This window comes from Sebastes fasciatus, chromosome 4, assembly GCF_043250625.1.
Source record: "Sebastes fasciatus isolate fSebFas1 chromosome 4, fSebFas1.pri, whole genome shotgun sequence".
NCBI lineage: Eukaryota > Metazoa > Chordata > Actinopteri > Perciformes > Sebastidae > Sebastes > Sebastes fasciatus.
The window spans coordinates 4,118,340-4,135,435 of NC_133798.1; positions in this window are offsets into that span (position 1 = coordinate 4,118,340).

Genomic DNA, 17,096 nt, shown 5'->3' on the forward strand with positions numbered 1-17,096 from the left:
GTTACAAATAGTCCCTTTAACTTCATACCTGCAAGACTTTACTACAGTTTCGAGGTCTATCTGTAGAATATGTTACAGAGATGAAAAAAAAGTAAAGTTAAGTACACTTGTTTTTAAATCAACACTTCCTGCTCTCATTTCAAAATAAAAGTCCTCAAGCGGGTTTTCTTTGCACAGAATCCCTTCATTTGTTAACACGAGGCTTTTATTCTGAAATATGTGCCGGACAGTGATGTGGAACAAGCAGTGACTTGGAAAGCATCATAAATGAATACAGTACGGAGTTTTAATTGTGGATTATTACTATTATTTACTAATTACCACACGTTTCTGAACCCTTCTCTGTCTAAAATAAATATAAATTATATTTATCATGAAGTTAAATGGCCATTAAAAGGCAAACTCTATGCAGAAAGAAAGGGCTGTGCATCACGCAGCCACGACGCGACGCTGCCGTCACGCGAGCCTCATGCGGGCAGTGTGCCCACGGCTTAATACTGTTTATACACCTAATTTCTAGTTGACAGGGTTGAGCTGAAGGAAGTGGCAGCAGGATTTTGAGTTGTCACCTGCTCCTCAAGCTTTCAGGCAGCTGTTTGTTTGGCAGCAGTCGGTGGCTCACATATGAGGTTAACTGTACCTGCTGCAGCGCAGATGAGGCACTATTTCAAGCTGTCTTCAGCATTCAAGTGCAGGGCCACATGGGAACCCGGAGAGTGGTAGAGAACCGGCTGTCTTCAGGGAAATAAAACTACCCACTCAGGATCTGTGTTATCTGAGCAGTCAAATTTGGTCCATCTCCCTGCTGTGCTCGAAAGCAGCAGTTAGCTATCATTGACCCTTTCTCTTCTCCTCCATTTGACACCCACTATAGGTCACGCAGGGCCACAAGGGGCATGCACTCATCCGGCATTCAAAGGATAAATCTCAGAGGTCTACTATTTCTTTCCTGGATGACCTCTCAAGTCTGGTGAGCAGGGCTGCAGTGGATGGTAAATGCATATAAACATAATTTACTGTCAAAATCTGGAATTAGGTTTATGTACAGGATGACCGATTACTCATTTATGGTATCAATTTGATACTGTCAGAAAGAAGGCTTTTGCTTCATAGGCTAATTCATAACTTAAGTATATGAATTATACTGGTTTTATAGCCATCCGTCACAAACTGGCTCAGAGAAAGTAGTAAGATATATACTCAAGCCAAATGTAATGTATTACATTACACACCACAAAATCAGCGATGTTAGCCATGCAAGCATGGATGTGTGCTATTAAGGTGTCGACGGTGCGAAAGAAAATGTTGCACAGTGGATGTCGGCTGAGGAGACATGACCTTTGAGGCGTGGAAGGCCCAGGTGAACTAGATCAACTGATGACACTCCACTGACAGCCGATTATCTCTGGAGGTCAACAGCAGCCTCTGGACAGTGGGCATAATACGGTTATACATATAAACAGGGGAGACTGGGTTGTCGAGCATTGCTTTGCCTTTGCATAGTAAAGGCCCAGTTTCACCAGCATTTAAAAGCGTGAAATATTCCAGCAAAATAAATAAATTCATTTTAATTTTAATTAATTTAATGGAATTGCCACAATCAGTACACTCACACATCGAAGCAAATCTGGGTCCATTTTTCACGCCAAGTTGGTGAACTTTTACATGCCGCTATAGCGTCCTAACTGACGGTTAGCTAAGTGCTTGCTTGGAGGGCTATATTGGGACTGACTAGTGCTAGCAGACATTTTGACTTATCATGGCAGGAAAAGCACAGATGAAACATTACCGATGGCTCAGTTCTATCTAACATCTCTGTAAGCCATGCCAGTGAGCCAGTATGCACGGTACCAGGACTCTGGAACTGGTTGCCCTAAATGGAATGCAGCCAATTTTAGGGTGTTTTTTTTACACCTGTAGTTGGTTTGCTCTGGTCCGAATCAGGGACCAAATTGTTACAATGTTGCATATTGCCTCAAGTTTGGTTTGTGTTCACACGGCAGCATTTACAAGTGGACCAAAATTGTGGTGCGCAAAGAAAGTGCTCTTTAATTGGTCAGAATTTCCATACTGGAAAACTCCCGGAAGTAAACAAAGAAGAGCAGACTTCCAGAACGCAACAATGGAGGGACAACTACGCCGCTTGATCTTGGTCCTGGTCATCTTTTTTTACCTAGTAGCAATTTTTCACCCAAGGCAAACGATACAGTTTGAAAATGAGGCGTGGCTGCAACTGGAAAACAATGTATTGCTGCACTGGAGTCGCTGAAGGCGCATATGAAGACGTACGGAGAACAGAGAAGGAGGCGTGCATTAACCCTCCTAAACTGTGATATGCTCATCGGCCGAAAATATTTCCGAAGATCCATCAGGTACGCCCGTGGTCTTCAACACAGCCTGATGTTACACCTGTTTAGTATTGATGTGAATAGCGAGGGCAAGCGTAGGCTCTTTTGTAGTATTGTTGTTGTTGCACAGCGCAGCTCGCTACCGGAGCTGGTTTAATCCAAAAAGGCACCATGCTTTCTCCAGTTGGGCCGGATCGAGTTCGGATCATGTTCTCACCACCAACGGAGCATACCGAGCCGTACCGCAGTTCGTTTGGAAGCGGACCTACACCACCCCTTCAAGGAGGTCTCGGTTCACTTGTTTTGGTGCGCACCCGAGTGCGATTAATTGCTGTGTTCACACCTGGGTTAGGGTTAGGGTTAGGTTTGGGTTAGGGTTAGGCTTAACCCCTAACCCGCACCAAGAGGGTAAACGCTCCAGGGTTCGAATCAACCGAACTAAACAAGGCAGGTGTGAATACGCCCTTAATGTTATTAGTAACACCTGTGCCTGTCTGATGTGAAAAGGTATATTGCTAATATAAACTACCTGAAGAGGTGTACATTTCTGAGACTCAATCATTATCATAAGCGACACCCCAAGGCACATTTTTGGGCAAATTTTATTCACACAAATGCCACCTCGAGGAAAAAAAGAACAATTTCCCACCACAGATCTTGAAGACCTGCTGTCAGAAAGCAGCAGACAAAAACAGAACAAATAGCCTAAAGCAGTGTCATATTCGTACATGCCACTAAAAAAAATCGGGTCCTATGTCTTGTGCATGTGCCGTCACAGATAGTCCATGCTGTTTACCAGAATATGGCTGATAAGTTAGCTGGTGTGTGTATTGGAGATGGGCAGTGTGCCTGCAGAGCAGCTTGGGTTTCAGGCCTTTTGGAAAGGGCTATTTCAGTCATGTATGGCATGACAAGTGCAGAGACTATCAATGCAAGCTCATTACACACTCAGTGTTGATGGATGGCTGCGCACGTCAGAAGAGCTGCTCTCGAGCCAGCAGGGAGCGGGACTCACTTTCAGCCCGGGGGTTAAGCAGTTTAGAATTTTTGTTCTGGACAAACTGACTGGGTAGTTAAAATGTGTGTATATATTTAAGCCCTCCCAGAGATCCCTCCAGGCAGTGAATTACAGTTTTTTTACAACTCCTAAATCATATTTCTCTATACTGAATTCAAGTGTTCACACAGCTCTCTCTGCCAATATGCAGCTCAGCACAGCAGTTAATCTCACATCCCAAATGCACCAATGCAACCAGAACACTTGATACACATCTCAGGATCACTGACAATATTTGTCTGCCAACAGTATCACATTAACAGTCATTACGCAATAACCTAAAACAACACTAACAACAGGTAACATTACAATACAGTGTGTATTACTAGTGTCTTTGAAGTATCTTTTCTCTAGTTTAGGCAACAGAACTACTTAATAAGGCTTAGGAATAGATTGTGGTTTGGCTTAAAATAACGTGCAAGTGGCGTTACTTCAGTAAACGTTGACTTCTGGTTTCACGTGGGACACAAATGCCGGCCTCCTGGACAAAAGCCCGCTATTTTTTGACCCAACGGAAACCGAAATATGTGCAAAATGGAGTGTACATACAGTGTGATGTAGCTGGTGAAGGTGGAGGCCTGGGATAGCTAGCTAGAGAGCTACCAGAGGACAACTAGATGGGGATTTTTCACAACATTACATTATTCTCGTGCCATTTTTTCCCCTATATTTGGTCCGCCTGGTCTCCTGTTGTAATTAGGGCCCGAGCACCGACAACGTCGGGCCAGCGAAGGCCCTATTGAAACTGTAGGAATTCTTATGATTTTTCTCCTCTCAAATGAATCGCATTTTTGAGGACCTTAACATGCTCAAAAAGTTGTTAAATTTGGCACACTAATCAGACGCGGTGAATTATTTGTTATTTTAAGGGTCTTGGGCTTGGGTGTTGCAAAGTGGCTCACAAGCAAAATGGTGAGTTATACTGAGCGACCTTGCTGTTGGGGGGCGGCCATTTTGAGTCATTCGCCATGAAACAGGAAGTTGTTGTAACTCCACTGTACATAGTCCGATCTGCCCCAAATTTGTCAGGCATGATAAGGGTCAAGTCATGAAGGAATTCACATGTCCTTATTGAGTCACACTCATAGCGCCCCCTACTGGCAACAAGAAATCACATGTTTTCTTTTTCAATGTACTCCTCCTAGCAGGTTGAACAGATGGCCCTCAAGCGTGGTCAGAAAAGCCTTATTAGAACATGTGAACATGCAGTTTTCTCTCCCTGCTGAGGAACACTGTCAACTTTGATTTACTGTGTGAGATGTTAAAGAGGTTCTATCAAACACAGTTGTTGGATACTAATACGACAAAATACCTGCAGTCTCATCTTTACTACGATGATGAGTTCACTGTCCAGAGCAGTAACAGATATTAGTTCATCTTAAAATGTGGACAGAAAAAAGACCTTGATGATGAATTATTGTGAAGACTGTGAGTTTGCGTTGAACGGCGTTGTCGTGGCATGGCGGCCATTTGGCGTGATTCGCCATGAAACAGGAAGTTGTTGTAACTTTAATGTACTTTGTGAAATCTGCTCCAAATTATTCAGCCATGATGGTGGTCCAGGCCTGAGGACATTTTCATGCCAATTTAGACCCATAGCCCCGCCCCAAGACGTTAGCAGTATACACATGTCTTGCATCCATACAAGGCCTTCCTGCTTGCATCAGAGATTGCCACGGGTGAGGCCACATAATTGGGCTGTCAGCTCCTGCAGGAAGGCCCTGTGGTTCATGACTTCCTCTTGCTTCTCTCTGCAGAGCTCCTTGTTTGTTGCTGGGTAGGATGCTCTTCAGGCTCTTCAGGAGCCTGTTGCTCATCATCACTGTAAAATAAATACAAATCCTTAGAAACAGTGAAGGTTTGAAATATCAGATCATATATATCAGTGCGTTTGTGTTTCACATCTCACACAGTAAAGTAGAGCATATGAGATTGCTTAGTAGTTACAGTGTTTGGAATATCTTCTGATACCTTGAATAAAATCATAAAACACTCTCTTCCCAAATGACCACCAAATAATATAAAGGCATTGTGACAGTAGAAATTGTTCCTGGTCCTCTAAGCAGGACTCAGTCCACAGTATAAATACAGAGTGCAGGCTGTTATTCATGTGCAGGTGTTTGTTACACAGGTAACAGGCTACAGAGAGAAAACACTGCTGCTCTACCACTGAGAATAACTGAGTGTCTTTATTAGTGGCTATTAGTACAGTTCAGACACAAACTCCATCAAAAGTCTTTACAGCTGTTAGAGCCGACTGACAGCTGTGATCAGCTGCCGCCTTCATCAGAAAAGGACGTCTCATGTCTCTAAAAACATCTTTTCCTCGTTTCCTCTCTCCTCGCATGGTTTTTCTTGCATCTCTCCATGCATCCCTGGTGGGAGGAAGGACTGAGATGCAAGGAAAAGACGCAAGTGAGGGAAACGTGGATGAAATCAAGAGACTTGGGATGCACCTATAGTTTTCAAGCTCTGATTTTAAATTGATCTAGTTAGTTACAGGTGTTTTCAAAGGTGCATTCTGGATGCAGGTGATTGATAATTGAGTGTGGTATTTCAATGGCGGTGTTTAGCAAGTAACACACATGCTTTTAGTTTTGAATAATCTGTCTAATGTAGGAAACTGTGTGTAGTATGTCTGTGTGAAGTGATATAGAATTTCAAACTTAGTGTAAAGCAGACCATGTGCTTATGGTTCAGCATAACCGGTCAATAGATCAGCTACATGAGTTAGTACCTTCAATAATTGTGCCACAGGTACTAGGTTTGTGTCTTGGCAATTGCAAAAAAAAAAAATTAATCCGTCCACCTTTGACCAATGCAACTCTTTGCTGAATTTAACATTTCCACATTATTTATGTTTTCACTTTTCAAAGTACAATATGTTGCACTCAATTCAACATTACAATGATCTATCAAACAGAGATGTCGCGCTTTTTGCTCTGCTAAAAAAAAAAAACACAATCGGCAGACACATTACACTTCCAACAGTGTAAGAACATGACAGATCCAGCTCCAACATATTTAACATACAAGAAAAGCATTAAAAAAAAGCATGAATTCAAACTGAAACAGAAAACAATGATACCTAAATATCCACCAACAGTCATGATTATATACCGCTGCCTATACTCCACCATGCATGTTTCGGCTACAGATGCACACCCTTGTTTCACCCCTGCGTTGTTGTTGTTGTTGTCCCCGACTGTCTTCAAAGTTGGCATGCAAACCATTTGATCTGATCCACTTGAAAAGTATCCAATTCAAGTGATGAGGCAGAGTTATTTTCACTCAGGATTGAGTTACACCAAAGGCTATTTCAGGCAGTATCAATCGTGTTAGCAATGGACCGTGCAAATGAAAGAGGGCAAAGGAGAACACTGAGTTTAATGAGCGAAGAAGAACTATAAATGATTCTGCTTTATCTATCGGCCATTGTAGTGCTTAGATAGCTGAACATGTTTATTAATATGTGATGATTAACAGTGCTTAGAATGAAAAGCTCACCTGATGTATAAATGAATATCGTCATTTGCACCTCTTATATTATTATTGTTCACTGACACATTTTACCCTCACTAGGCATCCTAAACATTGAAACTTAAATGGTTGCACGAGAAAAGGTCTCTAATTTTATTAAAACCTTAAGTGATGCATGGTACCTATTTAGTGAGAAACATTGTTGCTCAGCAACGACGTTAACCTCAACCGGGGTCACTTGAACTAATTATTTTTGCTGCTTGCTAACTTTAGCCTACTGAGAAGTATCAAGAAGTACCGGAAGCCACCAGGACCAAAAATCTGTCTGATGTCAGAGCATGTAGAATGTTGTTGTTGTTTTGGGATGATACTTTGTGCTAACAGTCTTTTTTAACCCTACTCTAATGATATCTGGATCTATCTCCAGATTTACCCACCATTAATCTTAATTTCAGACTGAAATTTAAGACCTGTACCTGTTGAGCTGCTGGCAACACGAGACAGGACCAGAGCATGGTTCACATACCAAGATACCGAGATGATGTTCTGTTAAGCCTCGGAGATGGCAAGTATGTCTCAGTATGACTTTCTCTACCTCCACCCACCAACGATGGCAACGGTAGTGGTTAAGTATTTTAACAAACTTCATGGCACCAAAAATGATCATTTCTGTTGATTCAGGCCACTACAAAAACTGGAAACGTCAAAAGTTAAAAGTTTTGCCAACCCTAAAAGAGGTTAGAACACACCCACATTCACACTCCTAACAGCATGCATACAATTAAAACCAAACGTTAAATACAGTTACCAGCCAGTGAGTAAAAGTACAGTTTGTTTTTTTTACATTTGCTTAAGCACAATTTTGAAAACAGGGCTCATTTTGTCGAAACACTAAACACAATTCACGCAAACGCACACAAGTAAGACCACGTCAGACCTTTTGCAAAATTCAAACACTTCATTCAAAACTATAAAATCATTTATAAAAAAACATAATTTTTCAACATGGTTCATAGGATCTGATTCTGTTAGAACCAGTTACACACTGCTGTGCTCAATCTAAAGGTCCCATAATGTGAAAAGTGAGATTTATGTCTTTTATATTATAAAGCAGGTTTAAGTGCCTTATAAATACTGTTAAACTATCAAAACGCTCAATCCACAGAGAAATCCACACAGCTCGTATTCAGAAATTGTGTGTTTGAAACAAGCCGTAAGGATTTCTGTTCATTTGTGATGTCACAAACATACGATATTTAGACCATTTCACGGTTTTAAACGTAAACATTCTAAATGTGTCCCAGTTTATTTCCTGCTGCAGTGTATGTAAATGACATCAGCTGACAGGAAGTAAACATGGACCCAAACTGGTCCCTAGCAACGCAATTCCATTGCAATTCCATTGAAATGTACTAAAACAGAGCATTTCAGACAGAGGGCAAATACAGAAATAAAGTATGAACCTGAAAATGAGCGCAATATGGGACCTTTAATGTTGTGGCCGATCGGAATCCTTAAAATGACCCGAATCGCCACCAAAATCTAATGGATTGTTCATTGTGCTAAACCACACCTCTCCAAACAATGTCATTCAAATCCATTGCGGACTTTTGGAGTAATCCTGCTAACAGACAAACAGACAAACAAACAAACCAACAAACCAACGCCGGTGAAAACACAACCTCCTTCTTTTATGTTTAGGTTTTAAACATAAACATTCTAAATGTGTCCCAGTTTATTTTCTGTTGCAGTGTATGTGAATGACATCAGCTGATAGGAAGTAAACATGGACCGAAACTGTTGCCTAGCAACGCAAAGCCGTTGAAACGCACTAAAACGGAGCTTTTCAGACAGAGGGTGAATACAGGTATATTCAGGCAGACAGTATGAGGAAAATAAAGAATTTTTTGAACATTAGAGCATGTAAACATGTTCTAGTAGAAACACAAAATACAAGTAGGAACCTGAAAATGAGCACGATATGGGACCTTTAAACATTTCTACTTTTCTAATGATATAGTCTGGGTTTGATTTGTTTCAGAAATATAATGTTAAAGTACATGAATATACAGTATTGACCAAACACAACACAGTTTGTTGTACTGCGCACTGATGAAAATATGTATTTCTCACTGCAATGTTGGCTTCCGTTGTTGTTGTAAACCGATGTGATCTTTATAAAATGCTTCCATCCTGATTGAGTCGACAATTGAGCAATTAGGGGTTCGGCAAGGTGGCACATGTCTTGGCCAATTAGTCCATTGGTGGGCAGTGTTTTGAACTTTAAAGTGACTTTATATCTGGCATAACACAGGCTTTCTTTTGTCTGTACTTAATTGCCTTGCCGCTGCGTTCTACACCAGTGGAAGGCGAGATAAAAACACCTGAGGGGTGTCAAAGAGCAGTTGTTCAGGTCTGTCGCTGCTTGTAGTTACTTGGCTTAAGTTGCGTGTCATCAGCATAGCCATTCAACAATATATTTTTGAGTGATATGGCCTGGTTGGAGCATTTAAATGGAGAAGACCCAATATGACGATGGGGGGCAGAAGATAAGATTTAATTTCTGATGGAGGTGAAGTAACTTTTATATGATAAAGTAAATCAAAAGCAGACTATAGATGAGCCTCTAGATGAGAATGCTTTGGTCTACTGTAGCACTTGCTGTACTGGGTTCTAAAAAGCATCAGCTGCCAGTGGCCCACTCGTTATATCATTCTGATATTGATATGTGCTTGTGCAATGCTCCCTCGGCTCCCGGGTGTCAGGGAGGAGAAAACATATATCAGGGAAACTCACCCTGCAGTTGTGTGGTGCCATGTGTCAGCGGAGGGCAGGAAATAAACTTGTGTGCTGCAACTGGCTATACTGATACAGAAAACACCGGCATAACCTTTATTCCAAATATATGGAAAGAAGCAGAGGTGGAACAAGTATTCAGATTCTTAAGTAGAAGATCAGTTTGAAATGATCTGCAAGCAAGAGGTTCTAGGTGGAGCTAATATCATAGGACTGCCTCCTTAACATTGATGACTGGAATGATCAGTCAAGAACTTGTCGCTGTTGTTGCTCTCTCTCTCAGCTCCGCTGCTCCAGTTAGTGAAGTTGGCTAATTACTTCTGAACTATGTGTAACACTCTGTCTCTCTCTCTGAAGGAAAGAGGCAGGGTCATGCTTCATCAACGCGTCATCAGCTACACTGCGCATGTGTTATACCCAGAGGTCTTAATGTTCTGGCTGATCGGAATCCTTAAACAAATTCCTGAATCCGGACCATGATCCAGATCGCCACCAAAATATAATAGACTGTTCATTGTGCCACACCCCACCCCTCCAAAAAATTTCATTCAAATCCATCGTGGACTTTTGGAGTAATCCTGCAAACGGACAAACAAACAAACCAACGCCGATGAAAACATAACCTCCTTCCTAGGCCTTAGGCCTTGGCGGAGGTAACTATGAGCAGGATGCACACTTTTTATTTCTGTGACTGTGAAATTGTGATGTTTTGCTTTGCTATAAAATCAGCTGAGAATTTTAGAAAGTAGGGATCAATAAGATCCAGCCCATTTGCCTTTCGTGTGTTGAGAGTTTTCAGGGTTATGTACTTCTTGCACAGTAAAAGGTAAGAGCATCAGGACAGTCTGACAGGTGCAGAGCAGGATGAATCAAACAGAGAGCCAAAAGATATAAAATGCTTGTTAGCGACAGAGTCCTTCATAATGCAGGTAGGTAAGGTTTGAGTGATATTACTCACAGAAGGGGTTTTTATGGCTTTCCAAAACCTCTTTGGGTCATTTACATCAGTGGCGACTGACAAATATAACTCAAATCTTTTTAATAAGAGAAGAGCATTTTTTTTTTCAGTTGTCTAAAAACCAGCAAGTCAGTGCTAGAACCCGTCAACCTTGCCTTAGCCCAAGCTGCACTCACGAATGACATCTGAGAGGTCAGAGGAAAACCAAGGGTTATCCCTCCCTGTATACTGTAACTATATATCACTGTTAAAATTGTTAAGTGACAAATTCAATTCAAGTACAGATCTGTCCTGTTTATTATGTGGTGCAGAGTGAGATGATCAGCAGCTTTGTGTTCAGACCATCTGGACACTTTTACGTGATTCGCATGCTAAAGAAAAACACCTGCCACTTTTATTCCAGCTACAAATACACACGGAGTGAAAATCCTGCTCTACCTCTCCGAGCGTCATGCTCGGCAGGTCATCTAGCAGTGACAGAAACGGAGATCAAAGCTGGAACCCGTTGCTAAATCTGGGCTTTACGCTCAGGCAGTGAGTGTGGACAGTTTAGATATCTCCGACAATGACTTCCATGTCAGGCCATGGGTATAATGAGGCTATGAATATTACCCTCAACTGGTCCAATGGACTTTGTGAATCTCCCAACATTTACATACGCATTTTTATTCAAGGCGTTATGCTTCTCCTTTTTTTAGAGCACATTAAATTGTAACATAGTATATCTGTATTGCTAAATTGACACTGGCTGTGGTCACTGTACATACATGTAAATCATTTCAGTAACACTTTCTATGACACCCATGTCTATAATTTTATAATCTTCTTATAGCAGTGTGTAATTAGTTATAAGCACTCAAAAATATTCAAAATGCTTTATAACAATGAGCATAACACATTATAAGGCATTCCATCATGACTTATAAGGTCAAGTATCATAATACTTCATAAGTGCTGGACATTTTTTTGCGTGAAAGTGTGCTCCGCCTGGTGGGCGGTGCTTGGTATTTCTTCAACTGATCTCAACATGGCTGCCAGGTCACAAACTTTCTAATTTTACAGCTAAACAGTACACTACAAGATGATTCTGAAAACATTTGAGGAGAGAAATAGGCATTACAGTAACATAATATCGATTCATATACTGTGCTACACTTACCTGACAGAGAGATGTTACTGGTTACTTTGCAGATTCAGATTTGACACGCAAAATATAACAATTAAAATATAATGGTTAATTTTTCATATTTGATATAGAGCTTACATTCCCCATGATGACAGATAAATAAAGGATTTATATTTTCTCCCCGTGGGTCTGCATTAGGCTCCGGCTCTACACCCCCTTCATCTCGCCTATGTTCCTCTGGGATTTGGGGCTTTTCTTCGGCCAGTAGGTTCGGTCCGGAAACGCAATCAGCTGGTTTTGTGGCTAAACAATACCCCCAGTCCTGTCAGCGTGACTTTTGCACCAAAAGTGAAAAAAAAACAAAAAAACAAAAACACCAAGCCAACCAGTAGAAAATGTCTAAAGAGCATGATGTCCATCTGCAGTGATAAAGTAGCAAAATTATCTTATGCAGATGACATGCAACTCTATGGCCCTGTTCAGACCTGGTATTAACATGCGTCCTCAGTGATCCGATCACAAGTCGACAAGCTCTAAGTACAGATGTAAATGCACTCAAGACGCATTGAGGACGCATTGAGATCGGATCTTTCAGACCACATTCAGAGGTGGTCTGAGCCACATATGACCACATTCTTTTAGCAGTGTGTACGTGAATGTGTCCTGGACCACATTAAGGACCGTCTACTCATCTGATGTCCAGCTGGGATCCGCGGGACCAACGCGCCCCTCAGGTGAATAAACAGGCAGACACGGGCGCTTGTCAGCATTGAAACGGCCTCTGTGCTCTACTGTATCCTGTCGGTACAACTGTATTTTATCATATATCTTGTTTATGGGCTACATATGTACAGACCTTCAGACTAGGCACGCAAAGTGCATTATTATCATATTGTCTGTCTGTGTTTTTGTTCCGCTGCTTTGTGCGGAGCTTACAACCGACCGCCTGTTCTCTGTCCTCCCCGCAAGCTATGTGAGCTATGTGTCCCGCTGTTGTCTGGCAAAAGCAGCGGTGCCAGCGGCGCGGAGGTCTGGTGCGATAACCTTTTATTTTGATGTTAATACATGTACCATAATTCACGAATATCTAGGATATTACTACTGACATTCATGTAATATTACGTCACAACGGCTGCTGTATTAGCCGTGTGTTTACTACGTGTTTATTTGCATATAGAGCGGGGAAGTGAGATCGGATCACAAGTGGCCACTGAAGACGCATGTGAAGATGCGTTCTAATACCAGGTGTGGACAGACCTACTTAAAGCTGTCCACTTGTGATCCGATCACTGATGTTAATACCAGGTCTGTGTCCCAATAAAGCCTGGTACCATCAATGTGTTCTTTATGATGTTCTGCCTTGCTGAAGTCTGTAGGATATAGCTTGTACAAGGGGCTAAAAAGAGCCTGCTGCAGGGGTAGTATTTTCCAAGATCTGTGATCTGATCTCCCTATGAGCCTGGGCACGCCTTGAGATCCTCTTGCAGGATATACAGTATATACTTACCTAAATAGATGGAGGACACAGGGTACAAACCCAGTGATACAAACCAACACTACTGATGAGGTTAACCCAGTCTGTTGAGCTGTAGGTATTTTCCACCCTGCTGTGGACAGCATGGGTTTCATTTTAGAGCCCCCTGCCTTCATAATGCTCTTTCTGCTTTAACGTAACAGTGTCAGTAGATTCCAGTGCAAAAGCTAGATTTATGAGTATGGGTTTTTCTCAAAAAATAGTGTTGGCTTCGTCACCTCTCATGCTCTAGCTCACCAACACACATTGTAAGAACACACATTCGTTACGGACAGCAGCTTCCAGAATGTTTTATTTGCTATAAGCTCTGAAAACTTAGAAATTAATTCCTAACGTCTCATAAAACTCCAGAGGATTGATTGCAGAAGACACATTTGAGCCATTTTCTTCTCACTGATAGGCAGGTGTAAGCATATGACATTGTCAGTATAAAGAACAATGTGTGCTGGTGGTCACGCCTCTCTTAGCTCTGGTTAGAAGCTTGGCAGCTGAGTTCTGTATGGTCAGTAGCCAGTCAGGAGCCAGCTTTGTAATTCTACATTCACTATACATCATTTTACAACTAAACCGTGCACTACAAGATGATTCTGAAAACATCTTAGGAGAGAAATAGGCGTTATTAACGTAACAGAATATTGATTCATATTTGATCAGCGCTGCCTAGTTTGACCGTTTGGTCGGAGTTCGCAAGTGATTGACAGCCGGCCCTCATAGACGGCAGCTGGACAGCAGACCTCAGATCAGCTCTTACTGCTCGTTTTCCTCCGGTATGTGAAATCTTTCAGATGCCGTTAAGAGCAGCGGAGGACACCGGAGGACACCCGAGGACACCGGAGGACACAGAGGCAAATTATTTTTTTCAGGTTACCTGTTTCATGTACTACCGTCACGATATAGCAACCGTTTTATAAAAAATACTTTTTTTTAATTATATTTGCTCCAATCTCGCCTACTTCAGTTTTAACAGAACAGGTATTGTTGGATAGAGAGAAGGGGACCCAAAATGATGAGACAAAAACATACGATTGATTAGGTTGACACTTCACCACGTCACCGGACGAAAAAGTTGAAGTCAGCTCAACTTAGATGTGTAGTGCGTGATGCCCATAATGCAGAGACAAGTGTTGGGCGTCAGTTTGTAGCGTCACGTCATCGGCTTCCATTTAAAATGACTTGTAGCCTGCTGCTTTGTTGCTCGTAGTGTGAACATAAATCGGTCTTTGGTTCAGATTGAAATATCTCGATAACTATTGGATGGGTTTTACATGAAATCTAAACATTAATTTCCCTTTAGAGGATGAATTCTTGCAGCTTTGAGTAAATCTTTTTTCACAAAAGCCACCTGAAGATAAAAGGAAATACCATGTTTGTGGGACATATTTGCATCTATTTTACATAATTTATAGTTATTCTGGACTTCAGACTATTTATGTTGTGCCGCAGGTGTGCATGGTGCAACATTAGACCCCTGGAATCGCTTCAAAGACAAATGATCCCCCCCCCCCCCCACACACACACACACACACACACACACACAAGCTGGCTTCGGCTTGAGCTTGATGTCTTTTACAGCAGGTTGTCAGTCGGAAACAGTGGAGCCTCTGCCCCGCACTGTTGACAGCGGTGATTTACATGCACTTCTGTTCAACTTATACCACACACACACACACACACATACACAGGGGCTGTAAGCTCACCCCACCTACACTCTTGCACACACACACTTGCAGAGCTGTTTGACATTTGGGCTCCTAACCAATAAGCTGGCAAAAAAGGCACAAGGGCATTTTTTAAAGCTCAGCCAGGTGCTTATAAAGTGCTGCTCGCACACTTGCTCTCCCTCCAGTCACACACCAGCCTGGGGTTCCATCACACTTGCTCCCAGTGTAAGGAGAAGACAAGGAAGTGGGGGGAAGGAGTCTCTTTTTATTGGCAGTTTATCCATTTAATTCTAAAACCGGCTGGATCAAATAGACAAACAGATAACCAGACAGACAATACTGCAGAAAAACAAGTGGGAACAGTCATAATGTTTGGTTACGGCCGAAACAATTTTACCTGGAATGGAACTCTGAGAGAGCTAGAGGGCAGCTACCCAGCATTCTCTGCAGGTAGGCATAAACGGAAAGTGTGTATGTGTCTATGTGTGTTAGTTGCATGATGAAGAGAGAGAGAGAGAGAGAGAGAGAGAGAGAGCAGCAGAGTTGATTTGGAAGTCTCTGTGAGGTTGGCATGAGTCACTGTGTGCTTCTTACACATCAGGGTCAAGCCGACACGGACAGCACTTGCATTTAGTTGCAGTAAATTTTTATATAAAATTAAAAAAAAACTTTTAACCTGAGATTTAAGTCATCTTCATCATTATCAGAACAACTCATTCAGAATTCAGAAAGGCACACTGAGTGTTTAAACGGTGAGGGTGAAATTTAAGCTCCACATGGTGCTCTCAAAAATTACGTCCATGGCATGTACACAACTTTCTGCTGGCAATCCCACAATGCAATGTGTTGCATTTTAAAGATCGAATTACAATTGTGCGACTCTACAGCGGTCAGTGATGACACCAAATGATGATGATGATGAAGTGCCTGATTCTCAATTTACTGCTCGCTATACAGTAATAACATAGTGAGTAGTGAATAAACCAACAAAGGAGTGATTTCAGCCACAGCTTTGCAGCACCTGCCTCCGGCCACTCATCTTGCAAACACCAGCCCAGTCTTGAAGAAGTTGCACCAGTTGTTATTTCACACATTTGAAAGGACATATTCCTGGATTTCCTTCACCTTCACTGTGTTTTGTATCCAAAGTGATACCGATACCAATAGAATATAATACCCATCATGTGAATGGAAGCTGTGTGTGTGTGTGTCCCACTGGCCAGCTCATGGAGTTGTTTGTTCCCCCTCCACTCCCCAGCTCAAAGCCGCTCCAGTCATATCAGTCAGCGCTCGCACCAAAAAAATTAAGAAACAAACAAGCTGCGTTGTATTTTAATTAGGGCTGTAGGCTACCAAATGTCTTTTATTAACATTTGAAGCTTCTGTCGAGGTTTTCGGATGAAGATTTGAATATCTGCTATCATATTTTGACCCTAAAAAAAATGAATCCTCGAACCAAATTCTCAATTTTAATATGTGGTCGCACACATCCAAAACCGTAGTAGTCCGGTGCAGCAATGAAAAACGTAGTAGAAGGTCCGCACACCGTAGCTCCCTTAGAGTGCAATATAATGTCACATCATTGCCAATAAATTGCACTCTCAGGGAGCTACAGTGTGCGGACCTTCTTCATCGGACTCAATGAGCCAGTCTTTTTTTTTTTTATTAAATCATATTTCTTTAATGAAAAATAACTTGTCAGTTTCGTTTGATTGCTGCTAGACCGCCCTGTTAATACAGGTGCGTCCTTTGTGTGTGGCGAGTGGGAGAGAAAACCGTTTTTGACCACGGTGAAAATGTTGTTTTGGAAAGGCTAAACACCAACAAATATGGATCAGCTGTCACTTTTCATGTCAAAAAACACGAAGCAGATGAATGATTTTTTTCCCCGCAGTGACAGTGGAGGCCACTAAAAACATTGCGGCCATTGTGCAGTGTTGCCAACTTGGCAACGTTCTTTCTCTGGACTCTGGACGCCTCATCCACATTGGGAACGTCAGGAGTGTGTGGTGGGAGCGTCGCGCGATGGTTGCATCGCGTGGCGGTTGCGTGGTGGTGGCGGCTGCGTAGCCGTGGCGTGGTGGCTGCGTGATTCACGCGCCGGATGTTCACATCAGCTGCATTTCAGCTGCGTGT